Here is a 9,107-nt window from a genome sequence, read left to right as displayed (position 1 = left end):
GGAGAATTACTTGTAGGCTGCGATGCCAGGAATGGGAAGGGGGGGAAATCAGCCTCCTCGCGTCTATACGTTGAGAAGTGAGTAACTTATATTTCCCCGCTCTTAAACGGCTGCTGGTCCCCATTAACACCCAGGTTTTGGAGATGCTCCTGGTGGCATCCGCATCTCGCTGCCAGGGGATGGGATGCATCAGACAGCGTTTGCTGTACGGTGCTGATACGTGGAGCAGACAACAGTGTTAAGGACCAAATGAAATGCAGACTGATATGAGCACGGAGGTCTCAGGGGCGTTCCCCGTGGGACTTGGGCACTTCCCAAGCCCTAAATGATACTGATGGGTGACAGGGCCACCCTTTAGCCCTGTCCGTGGCGATTAAGGCGCCTGCCTTGTGCTTGCTCTTCTCTTTGGGGAAATCAAGAGCCGGGGACGTGCGCGGGAGCAGGGGCTGTCAATCTCCGGTGCCCTGCGTGAGCGGGGGGCACGTTGGCACGTGCAGAGGCAGGAGCTGGGGTCCCCCATCCCCAAACCACCCCCCCCTCATGTGCTGCCTTCTCCTTCCAGAGCTGCTTCGGAGCCAAAGAGATCAGAGGAGCGAATATTTTCAGCTCTGGTGACAAAACAGACTTCAGCTCATCTTGTACTTTACACACACCATGCACTTATTCCACTAACATATAATTTTATCATATTTTATTATTAAATAAACATGCCAGAAAAATATACTTTCTGCGTGTGGGGGAGGATGAAAAGGTTTGGTAATTAAAACTTCTATCCATCAACGCTTAACTCCGGGAGATAATTGTGTTGCTCCTGCAAATGTGTGCTTTGGGTTGAATCACCCCGTTTTGTGTTAAATTCGGAGCCTGTACTCGTGTGTGTGCAGAGCCGGGATGTGCCATGGGCTGTGCAGGACCTCAGTGGGTGCGTACGGGGAGCGGGTGATGGCCAAAAAGTTGGGAATTTGGCTTTTTTGTCTTGGTGATGCTGGTTTATGGGATGGGTGAGTCCCTGCTGTCGCAGGGCACCTCTGTAACCGCTTTATTTTAATGTGTTAATCTGAAAGCTGCACCTTTCGGGTGAGTTTGCTGTAAAGAAATACAGATTGATTTATTTATTCTTAAATTGCAAGGCTAAACTGCGTTGTAGAAGCAGATGAATCTATTAAAAATAACCTAATTATTGACGTTATTTTATAACCTTATTACTTAGCACTCCGTGTTTGAGAGAAAAGCCTGCAAAGCTCAACCATCTCCTCATTTAAACTCCCCACTCACTTTATTTTCAAGGCCCTTAGGAAGCGCTACCCCCCCAAAAAAAAAGAAATGCAGACCCAGATGCCAAACCGGTCTGGGGTTTCAAAGTCAGATTGAACAGTCAATGGCAGATCAATGAGCCCCGAGGCGAGGTGTCACTTTTATTGCATCTCCTGCCATCCCGGGGACCTGCCTTGACTTTTTCAGAAGAAATTAGCGGTATTTTGGGTGGGCAGGAGCGTTTATAGCAGGAGGCAGGCTCCTCCCGGTGCTGCTGGCACTTCTTGCGCCTTGAAAATTGAGTTTGTAGGGTCTGAAATCACATTTAAGCAGGGGGGTGAGCTGGGTGTGATTCCCCCAAAACTTTTTATCCCCTCTGTGCCCTCCTCATCTCCTCTGCAAAGGGGGATGGTACCTGGATTTGGTACCCAGCAATGGATGGGGTGTAGTGGAGGGGTCTCTGCTCCAGCACCCTGCCCATTGCAGGCCGGCACTGCCCACCCTGCTCTTTGTGAAGGGGTCTGGGTGCAGTTGGGCTCTGGCAGGTCCCACCAGGATGTGCTGAGTTGCAGAGGATCTGGCTGGAAAAGCCACAAAGTGCTGGGAGCTCTGATCTGTGAGGAGAGGGGTTGAACCAGGAGGAAAGTGCTTTTTGGGAGGGCTAGTTACCCAAAAACCCCACTCTGACCCTGCTGGATCCCTCTCATGGGAATACCTGAGCATCTCCGGCTGCATTTCCCGAGCATCACCCGGGGCGGCATCCCGGGGAGCTCAGCCATCCCCAGGAGCCTTCCTCCCCAGCAGCATCTTCCCCGCCGGCACAGGAGCCTTTTCCACGGATGAGTAATTCTTCCCAATTTGGGGGCTCCTTCCTGCGCTGTGACAACCCCGAGCTCCCCTGCCTCTTCCCAGCTGCCAATCTCCGGCAGAAATTTCCCCCCTCCTCTTTTTTTCTTCCCCTTCCCCCTGGCAGAGAGGAGGGAACGGGGTGGGGGGGATCTCGGTTATACAAGCTGGGGTTGGGGCGACTATTTTGGATCCCTCCTTCCTGCCTCCAAATTGCAGCTTTGGATGTGACAAGTTACAAAACACTTGAGTCATTTCTCACACGCTGCCTTTCCCCCCCTCTTCAGCAAGGAGAAGCCTGTTCGGATTTGGGTTATTTTATAGGGGAGGGGGAAAGAAAATAAATGGAAGGGGGAGAAGGGGGCTCCCTGGGTTTTTTTTTTTCCTCCCTCCCCGGGCCCGGGCAGCCCCCACGCAGGGTAATTGGGAGTGGTGTTTATGTAAGCTGCTCATGTTCTGCTGAGCTGCGGCGAGAGCTGTTGTCGATTCAGAGGAAAACCCACGTCTGCCCACGTAGGATCTCCCGAGCAGGGTTGTGTAACGGGGAACCAGGCAGCCACGCTGTGCCGGGGGGAGATCCTGCTTTGGAAGGGATGGGGGAAGCTTGGATATCTGCGGGGAAAGGAGCAGAAAAAGGCTGTGGTGCTGGGAAAAAGTCGGATTGCTTTGATGCTGCGGGGAGAGGAGGCAGCTCGGTGCCCGGGGATGCTCAGGAGGTCCTGCCCCGCGGGTCGGGACGCCTGCGTGCATCCGAGTGTGGTTTAAACTCCTCATCGGGCGACTTCCCAGCATCTCTGTTTCATGGGGTGCTGGAAGCCAAAGGGGCTTTTCTGACAAGTGAGCAGCAGTGCCGGACTTGAGGAAAATATTTGCGATGCCTCCGAGCCCCGGGATGGGGATCCCAAACGCATCCAAAGCTCGCAGGACGGGCTCTCTGCAAGCTGAGCAAAGCCAGTATTTCCCACTGTCACCAGTATGGCCTTAATACCCTAGGGGGGCTGCATCCCTCCTGTGAAACCTCTCCGCATACCCCCTGTGTGGGGAGGGGGCCCTGCATTAACATTTCAATGGTTCTTTACATAAATAAGGAAGAATAAGAAAAGCCGGTGGCTCGTGTTGCTCCCAGCCTCTGAGAAGCGCTATCTCGGTTATCGGATTTGAGTTTCTTTGCAGCGTTACATTTTTATACATATTTATTCATGCAGAACAGAGGCGCGGAGCGAGTCGCCCTGCCACGGGGCTGCTGGGTGCGCTGCTATACATAAGAATGCACCTTCATTTACATCCCCACTACTTCCCCACAATTGAACCATGCGGGGTTATTTTTATTCCTCATGTGTATTTTTTTTTTCTTCTTAAAGGTGGAGGAAGAGGAGGAGGAGAAAAAAAAAACCAACAGCCCAACCTCTGTAAAGTCACCTTTTTTTACTTCTATTAAAATTTCCCCTCCTGAATTTTTATAAGCCATAGAAATGAGGCGTATGAGTGAACGCCACTGGAGGGGAAGAGGCGAAGCCCGGGGATGAGGGGGAGGAATGCGTTTTGGGGCAAAGAGTAAGTTTATAACTATTTTTCTCTTAACCGGAGCAGTTAGCTGCACTGCAAGCCATTCATCTTCTGATTTAATAACTCATTCTCCCTGCACGGAGATGGGGTATTATATTCCTGGATATTGCTTTTCTTGGTATCGAGTATCAAAGATGAATCCACATTTTCTAACAAAATACCTTTTCATTGTAATTGAAAGAATCATTTTCTGCTCCTTGCTTTTTACTTTTATTTTGGTTACCAGAGCTCTCCTTCCCCCAAGTCCCTCTTTCTGGCCTGACACTTATTTATTTCACTTCCCAAGTGATGGTTTTGGCACTGGCGATACAAACTCCTTCATTTTTCCCCATCCTGGGTGGGCTGGTGTGATGGGAGAAGCGTCACCGTTTCCCTTGAATGCCTCTAATCAAATAATAATTCAGATTATTATATGAAATATGATATATTTTGTACCCAAGGGGTCTCCCCTGTTCTAGATGCTGATGCTCAGGTTGGGTACCAGTGGGTACCGGCCACCTCAGAGGTTTTTCTGACCATTTCACCCTCCGTTGATGCTTTATCAGCCAAAAATCAGCCCTGGGAGCAAACACTTCCCCATGCAGCAGCTCGTGGTTAAGGTCCTGTTTCTCTCTGGGGTGTGATGAGTTTGCAGGGCCTCAAGGAAAGGCCAGGGCCGGCAGGTCCTGGTGGTTTTTGGGAGGCTTTTCTGGGAGCAGAGGGAGCTCTCGGCTCACAGCTGTGCCGCTTCCTGCGCCGGGGTTAATATCCTTAAACAAAACTTCTCCCTTTCATGTTCTCCTCGCCCGGCTGTCTCTTAACTAAGCATTTGATCTCAGCATCTCCACGCTAGGAGGTTCAGAGCCTGATCAGAAATTAATGGGAAGGAGGAATTAAGCGGCGGATCAAAGCGGCTGCGTGGCGGGCTGGGGGTTCGGGACTGAAAGCAAGGGTGGCTGGCGGGGCAACGCGTGCCGTGACAACAGGGGGGGGACACGGAGGACACTTGGGGACAGGGGCTCCTGGTCTGGCACAGCCCCAGTGCTGCATTAACCCGCATGCAAAAGGGTCTTTGCGAGTGACCGTCACCGTGGCGCCAGGCCTGGTCGTGCAGCACTGGGGGGCTCGTAGCTGTTCTGGGAGGTTTACCCGAGTGTGAGGATGCTGCAGGCAGCAGCACTTCCCTCAGCGCCGGAGCCCATGTACGTGCGATAGGAATTCCCTCATTAAACAAATATTTGGCGAGTGGGAAGAGGAGGAGGGGAGGTGGCAGCGATGCCGCAGCCCCCCGCGATGCTGCAGCCCCTCTCAGTGCTGCCCAGCCCCTTCCCAGGCACACGACAGCTATGCCAAAGCAAAATGAACCTGGGGCTGGGGGCACAGCCTTGCATTCACCCTCTTTTTCTCTACTAAAACTCTTATAATTCTGGCTATGCTGCGTGGACCTGGTGGCTTTTTTAGGGCAATGAGCCGGGGTAGGAGTAGGGGGCACACACCAGCCCCATCAGTTGGGATTCAGTTGCTACTTTGCCAAGTGGATTTGCCAGATTTCTTCCAGCTGGAGTGAAAAGCCTGGGAATTTGGGTGGAAATTTGGCTGTGAGGAAGAAGGACTCTTGGTATTTGAGGAGAGCAAATCAATTTGGCTGGTGTCTGGGCTGATGCTCTGAGTTCAGCCTCTCCCAGGCCATCCATGAGATGAGCCAGTCTGGGCTCAGCTGCTGGGGGAGACCAGAGCTGACCTGGGGTCCAGGAGGTGCCAACCTTTCCCTATTGAAAAGGGAAGGAAGGCTTAGAAAACAGCACTTTTTTGCTACTTTTTGGTCTTCTCTCGCTGCAATGTCACTGCAGGTGCCACTTGCTGCTCTTTGGTGACAGGGATGTGATAACCAGCCTTCATATGCTTGGTTTTCCCAGCAAAGATCCAGTAACAAGGACTGGGATGAACGAACATAGGGGATTTCTGTGGGACCCCTGCTCAGGTGATACAACCCATGTCCAGGGTTTGAGCCCTGATGGACACCGTGTTTTCAGGAAGATGCTTTATCAAACCTCAGCCTTTAATTATCTGCATGGTATAAATTGCACAAGCTCTCAAGGGCTGTTCCCAAGGTAGGAGTGCAGCCGAGGTGCCTCTGTTGTGCCCCTCTCCTTTGCACACCCAGCTGCATTCCAGCACATGCTCATATGTAAAAATATATATAATAAAGCTCTCCTAGGAGGGAAATGTGCAATTAAAATACCATCGGCACGCGCACACAAAAACCCCCAACCCGTGGCAGTCTCCAAACAGTGAATTAAGTAAGGATGAAAGGCAAATGTTAGCTCTGGCAAAACCCTAGGAAAGGAGCCATCAGCTATCCACATCGTCCTGGGATTTCAAACCACGCCAATGAAATTTGGCCGCTTCATTTCATTCACTGTCAATCAGCGTCGCTGCTACTGATGCTTCCTCCTCTTTTTATATCCCCCGTTTCTTTTGGCGATGCCCAGAGCTCAGTTGTATCCCAGCCAGGCAGCCCTCATCACCAAGCGATTAAATCATCGTAAAAAAACCGGAGAGACATCGCTTCTCAGACATAATAGTAAAAAGGGGGCGGTGGGGGGGACGACGGCTCCGGGTCTATTTCTGCTCTGATATGTCCTGGCGCCGACGGCGTGCATTCCCCAGCTACCGTGCGATGCCGAGCCGTGCGATGCTGAGCTGTTCACCTGCTGCAGATGGCAAAACGCGATGTGCACAGAGGGGTTTTGTGCCACACTGGGTTTTTGCAGCATCTAAAAGACCCCAGTCCCAGGAACTGGTCCTGTTTTGGTGCTGGACCCTGCCTTGCTGCAGCCTTGATGGGCTCCTGTGAGCTTCGTCACTGCATGGAGCAATTGGGATGGCAGTGAATGTAGCCCATCATGCGCGGTCCCCAAGCATCCCTGTCCTTGAGCATCCCAAACCCTCGGTATCCCTGTCTTTGAGCGTCCCGTATTCCAAGCATCCCTGCCTTTGAGTATCCTGAACACCAAACATCCCTGCCTCCGTGTATCCTGGCCTCCAAGCATCCTGAACCCTGAGCATCCCTGCCATTGAGTATCCTGAACCCTAAGCATCCCAGTCCCTGAGCATCCCTGCCTCCATGTATCCCAAACCCTGAGCATCCCTGCCATTGAGTATCCTGAACCCTAAGCATCCCAGTCCCTGAGCATCCCTGCCTCCATGTATCCCAAACCCTGAGCATCCCAACCTCTCAGCATCCCTGCCTTTGAGTATCCTGGCTCCCAAGCATCCCTGCTTCTGAGTATCATGGTCCTTGAGCATCCCAAACCCTGTGCATCCTGACCTCCAAGTATCCCTGCCTTCAAGTATCCCTAACTCTGAGTATCCCAGTCCTGGAGCATCCCAACCTCCAAGCATCTCTGCCATTGAGTATCCCAAACCGCGAGTATCTTGGCCCCTGAGCATCCCTACCTCTGTGTGTCCTGGCCTCCAAGTATCTTGAACCTTGAGTATCCCAACCTCTGAACATCCCTGCCTTTGAGTATCCCAAATCCTGAGTGACCTGGCCACTGAGCATCCCTGCTCCATGCCTTTCATGAGGGCAGCTGCCTCCCAGCCTGTAAAATCTAGTGCTTTAATAACAGTGCACTCAGGCTGTAAAGGGACCATGGGGAGAGGGGGGGGGAAATAATTGTGCCATTGGGGGTTATTATTGGCTTGCAGAGTGTTTCCTTCTCTGGATTTGGTAGTTTCCAGAATAAAACTGAGCAGTGAGGGCAGGGCTGCCTTAATGAAAATATGGCTAATAGGCTGTGACCACTGGCGGGGGTCCCTGAACCCCCTTTTTTGTGCAGACGTTTGCAGCAATAACATGACCCTGGTTTTGCACCAAGTCTCAACACATGCCGTGCCTCTGCATGCTCTGGTAGAGGTATTGGCTAAGCCCTGGGCTGTTACAAACACCCAACAGGTTGCTTTTATTTGTTTTAAGGGTGCGTGAATGCAGAATTTGCCATCCCAGGGGACCATCCCTGAGTGGCTGTACAGCCAGTATGGGGGTTGATGGGCTTGGGGAATTGTTTGTCTGGGAAACAGCATTAAAAATTAGTTGTGTGGAGCTCATGGGGCTGCCGAGCGGGGCAGCAAAGGGCTGGGCCGGCGACTGCTTTTTAATTTCAGAAATGTCACTGAGTCACGAATGACTCATAATTATAATGGGAGACATTTCCAACCCGGTGCATGACTCGGAGACGTCTTCCAGGGATATTAGAGCTGTTTGTAAAAGCCAGGCCTTGCCCTGGCGCTCTCCCCCCCAGCTCCATATCTGTTTGGTGTCCCCCCCCTTGCCAAGGTGACGGAGCCCAGGGATGCTCGCCCCTGTCCAGCGAGCGCAGGGAGGGGATGCATTAACGCTCCCGATCAGGTGGCAGGTGTCTATTAAAGTGACGCCCATCACCGCTGCCTCTGGCCTGCCCTTGACTCAGGGCTGCCCCGGCTCCGTGTCAGCAGTGTCACCTCAGCGTCGGGGTGGCCATGGCTGCTGGGAGATCAGGAGGGAGAGGGGCAGGGATGTAGCCCCCCTGGGATGTGCTCACCCCTGCCACTCTGCCTCTTGGGGACAGGCGGTTTGTCCCCTTTCCTGTCATTTTGGGTGCAAAAAGTGGCTTTGGGAGTTTTTATGGTCTCAGCAAAAGAGATGGGCAGCACAGGGGGCGTGTTTCTGTATCTGAGCATCATCTGGGTTATCCCTCCCTCTGCCCCCGTTTCCTCCCCTTCCCAACCAGTAAAATTGCCAATCCCAGTCCTGGTGTGCTGGGAAGGGGACAGGGTTGTGGTCGGGTCCCTGGGGTGCTGTGGTGGGCACCCAGGGGTGATGTTCCCCTCCAGCACCTGACTTTTCCCATGGCTCACCTTAGCAGCACTGTCTCTCCAGACCCAATTAATTAAACTGGATTGGTACGAGCTAAATTAGGGAGGCATTTGGTCCAGTCTGACCAGTTCCCATCTCCCAGGGTAACTGGCGTGGGTCTGTGCCAGCGCCATCCCCGGTGTGATGCCCGAGAGCCGGGCTCAGGGAGCTGTGCGGTTCCCTCCTCGCTGGAAATACTTCCTCACCAAATAGCATTAAATATTCCTGAGCTGTGAATGTCTTGGACTGATTTTATTTTCCATAAATAAACTTGTTGGGAGATATTTGGAGATGGGCCTAAGCTGCAGAGCTTGGACTGGGTCCCAAATCTCGCTGCTGTTTGGGCTCGAGGGGTTGGTTCAGGATTGTTTCGAGCTTTATTTTGGTTTTAAAGGTTTGAGATGAAATATCTGCCCTCAAACCGGGCTCTTTCAGTGCTTCCCCAAGCTCCTCAGCCCCCCCAAGGGCTGCTGATGGTGGAGAGGGGTTAATAGGCATCCCCTTGCTGCTGGGCATGGGTTATAGGGCTTTATATATATATAGAGAGAGAGAGAGACACAAATAA

The sequence above is a fragment of the Mesitornis unicolor genome, unplaced genomic scaffold, assembly GCF_000695765.1.
Source record: "Mesitornis unicolor isolate BGI_N332 unplaced genomic scaffold, ASM69576v1 scaffold43295, whole genome shotgun sequence".
In the NCBI taxonomy this organism is placed as follows: domain Eukaryota; kingdom Metazoa; phylum Chordata; class Aves; order Mesitornithiformes; family Mesitornithidae; genus Mesitornis; species Mesitornis unicolor.
The sequence above is the reverse complement of the archived record's forward strand: the minus strand, read 5'-3'. Positions refer to the sequence as shown.